We start from the raw sequence: 4,579 nt of genomic DNA on the forward strand, positions 1-4,579 counted from the left end.
TGGATGCTAGTGGTGAAGGAGAGACAGCGAAAGGTGCCAAATCACACGGTATTGATGATGAAAAGCACAGGGAGACATCAGCCAAGCATGCGGACCATGTTGCAAACATCTCTTGATCACATTTTGTTAAGTTCCTTTCTTTTTTCATTTGTGACTCGTGGTTTGATAATGCAATTATCTGTTCACGCAACATGATCATCCCCACCAACAATCCTTGTTTATACTAATTTGCATATTTCTATGAGGGCATGGTGAGGAAGGAGTCTGGTACTCCAACTCACCCGGATTGATTGAGATGCATGAAATGAATGTGCTTGGATTCATGCGTACGCACAGATTCATGTATCTGGATTTTTTGTTGTCCGTGCAACATTTTGTGGATTTGGCCGTACGCCGTGTTTTAGTATGAAAGCCTATGCGCCATGTCTTTGTACATGAAGCCGCTGATGACTAACAAATTATGTGCAAAATGAATGAATGAATGAATGAGGAGCTGCTTTGATTGGCGGGGACTTTAGTCAACTGAGTTCACACCCACAGAGGCACAGACCTCCCTCTTTTACATATAGTCCCTTACCATTGTCTACAAAATTACGAACACCCCGTCCATCTACCTCTGCACTGATTTATGTTGCCCGCCGCATCGGATTTACATCGGTCAAAAAAATAGAGCCTATGAGAGATTTAGGACACTTCCTTGTGTCGGGGCATTCCACAGTGCCATTTAAACACCTACTATTGTCACCGTATGACAAGTTGTTTAAAATGTTGGCATGTCCCATCAGGGGTCATCATAGCAAGCCACTCACATTATTTTTGGGCACATTTTTCATGCTATATGCCATTCCTGACGCACGCCATCTGTTAGAGAAAATGACGGAACTGACTAATCCTAGCACTAACACGCACGCACACACACACACACACGCAAAGTGCAGATACTGATACTAACAATTAGTGGTGATATACAAAGTATACAGTAATTTGATCAAATCATCAGCATTTCTCCTCTGGTCCCTCTCTAAAATTATGACTTTACTGTGAAAACTGATTTTTACTCTTGAAAACACACAACTTTCTTCCCCTAACATATGCAAGTTAAAAGTATATAACTGTAAAACTTTAATCTCGTAATGTAATCATTTTTCAGTGTGGCCTTATTACTTCATTGTAAAAATGTCCCACTTCCGGGTGAGTGGCAATGGCCTTTAAACACATTGAATTCTACTCCTATAAGGGCCAATGTTGGTTTCAGTCCACAACTGTGATCTAAACATCAGATGATTTGTGAAGCGAATAACTAGGGCAGCAATGACTAAATGGTGTGGGACCAAGGAGCTCAAAGTTTGACACACCTCCCCCAACACTGTGGGGATATGGGCATGAGAAGAGACTATAAGCAATGAAAAGGATTTAATCTCACGATTTAAAAAAAAAGTTCATGGTGGACTCTGTTGCCATTTTCCTTCATCATCTGATGGCAGTGTCATTAGTCCAAGAGTTACTGATTTAAGGCTGGTGTGTGTGTGTGTGTAAATAATGAATAGGCAGACAGAATTTAACAAAACAAAGCACGATGATGCAACACTGTTCAGTATAGGATCAGGAATATAAATAAATGACTTGTTCAATTGAAAATGACACTCAACAGTGCTTTTCTTTTTTTAATATGAAAAAAAAAAATGTAATCCAGAATATTACCACCTACATAAATCTGTACGGGATGACAGATGAAAAAAATGAGGACATTTTATGTTTGAATGGTCACTTACAAAATATTTTAAAAATGGTACATTAATCCAAAATATTACCACCCACGTACAGTAATTCAATTCTGTACAATACTGTATGTAACATGGTTTTCATGCGCTGTGCTGCCATCTAGAGGCTTTTATGCTGCAAAGTAGTACTAATAATGTTCCTGTCCTGTACTCACTCAGAATGGTACATTTCTACAGTTGCCTCAATCAAATTGAAATAGACTGTAATTTTTGCATGGGTTATTTGTTTTATCTGCCACATCTTTCCCCTAAAAAGTTGGCCTAAAATTGGCAACATGAATTAGGAAGCTTGACGTTGAAGCTCATACAGTATTAATACTCCTCAACCTATCATTGTACTTTAAAAACTGGCCATCATCATGAACCACAATTATCAAATTGTACGATTTTCTTGCTTTATTTCAGTTCAAGGTTACTGAGTTCAAAACTGTTTCTTTAGGTCCAAATACATACTAAAAATAGCGCGGGGGGGTGGGGGGTGGGGGGAGACAACCACTTCAACCAAAACAAAGTCAAGCTTGAAAAGAATGAATTTCAAATCGAAAGACAACTATGACAAAAATGTTATACATTTTATACATACAATGACTTACAAGGTAATGATGGGCATCATCAATCACTAATAATTGGAAGATTTTATGGAACTGATTCGATCTGTCTTGAAACAATTGAGGGACTACTTGACTGCAGCCAGCTGTTGTTTGTTGTTTGTCATGTGTTTGCAGCGTTTGGCCATTTGCAGCATTACTTACTCGCAGAGTTTTTGTTTTGCAGTTGTTTTGTGTGTTTTTTTGTTTGTTTGCAAGCATGTGTGGGTTTGTCTTGTTTATTGTTTTTTTAATCTTTTTTTGTTGTTGTTTGCAGCATTTCTGTGTTTGCAGCATTTCGCTGGGTTAGGGTTAAAATAATAGACAGACTGACCGATAGGAGATTACCATTTGCCCCGGTTTGACAAATAGACAGATAGACGGATAGCAAAAGGTATATACCCAGGCTGCAGTCGGATGGCGATTGACAGACCCACACATTTTACTCAAATGCTCACCTCTGGTGTTATGTAGATGTCGTTTGTGTGCGTGCGTGTGTGGGTGTGCGTGAGCATGTGTGTGTTTTGTCATCCAGCGAACACTGCAAGAGCAGCGAGTGAAGATTTTCACCTCGTCACTGTGGCGTGTCCCGCACTTCGAAATTATGTTAAGATGTTAAAAATCAATGCGTGTATCCTGCTTAATGATTCCAGCAAAGACTGGAGCAGTAAATGCCAGCTTTTCATAGGGATGAGTGGTGCTGCAAATAGCAAGTCTGCGAGTAATTGACACTCCCTAATTGCCAAACTGACACTTGTGAGGATAAGCGGTATCGATGATGGATGTATAATTGCCAAACTGTAGTTGCCACACGATGGCAGCAAAGCAATCTTTACAAGACAAAGTTATGAACCATTTTAGGCTATATTCACATTACACTGCAGCTTAATTCCGATTTGTCTTTCCATTTGAACCTAATTTAACCCCACTTGAAACATGAAGCACTTACGAATTCCACCATTCAGATGCTTCATTTATTAGGTGTGGCAATGACGTGACGTCATATTTAGTAGACGTCTCCATTAAATGAGGACATCGAGCAGTGTTGCCTCATATCCCCAAAATATTTCTACCACCTCCCGTCTTGCTACTCTGGCGATTTGAGATGATAAAATGAGCCCCTACATGCGGGATCATATTTATTTACGCAAACACTGCGGCACGTGAGATCTTTTTTTGGTGCACATCATTCGACGTCGTGCTTTGAGCGCATGTGTGTCAGTGTCACATCACGGACGTGTTGCATTCACATTATAAGTCACATTATGTTTTTGTAATGTGAAAGACTACATAAAAAGATCAGATTAAAAAAAAAAAATCATCACGCGCAGCAGTGTGAACAAAGCCTAAGTAAAGTTTCTCTCCTCAGTTCAACATGGGTGCCTGGTCGTGATGGGAAAAAATAAGGTTCAAATTTTCTTCATGAACCAGTTGTATTTTTGACTCTTCTAGGTAGTATTGTTGGTTTAAAGACAGGGGTTTAAGAAATGGCAAATCAGTGTGCTTTCAGCCCTATGATGAATGGAGAGTGCCAACTAGAGGGCTCAATGAACACAACAAGTGGATCATCTTGAAGCTTCATTTTCCCATCACTAGCTTGTCATTAAGATCTTACCAGATGACACCAAAGCAATATGTTTGCATTGGACAGGGCTGCACACATGCGACAACAGCAAAAATGGGAGAGCTATCAGCGAACGAACAACCTATAATAGGTTCCCCCAGAAACCTGTGAATAAGTGAATTTGCGAATGCCGAAATCACAATGTGAGTGTACTGTTCACTATATCAACAATTCACACTACAATGATAATCAAGCTCATCTTTGATTAACACATGCAAACAATAATTTGAACAGTATTTATTGTTGCAGTAGTGTAGAAAAAAACTACAACTTTACACTGAGAGTAACTAAAATATAAGAAACAGATCTAAGCATGAGACAGCAATGCAAACTATAACCACAATAACAAACAAATGATAACTTCCTGACAGTGTCAATCAAAACCGATATTTATTATCCTTGGAGAGGCAGAACTCTGAGCTGACATGTTGCGCAAGTGTTCCTAATGTTATGACCAGAGTAGCAGTAGTAGTTGGTAACATGAGCCAGCTCATAGGCAGAGGGACCCAGCAGGAACAAATACCGGCCACCACCCCAACACGTCACCTAACCACTTCCTCTTGCAAACCCATGTGCTGCTGTAGGAG

Source organism: Filicampus tigris, chromosome 2, assembly GCF_054856515.1.
Source record: "Filicampus tigris isolate MCC_2025a chromosome 2, RoL_Ftig_1.0, whole genome shotgun sequence".
NCBI classification, from domain to species: Eukaryota; Metazoa; Chordata; class Actinopteri; order Syngnathiformes; family Syngnathidae; genus Filicampus; species Filicampus tigris.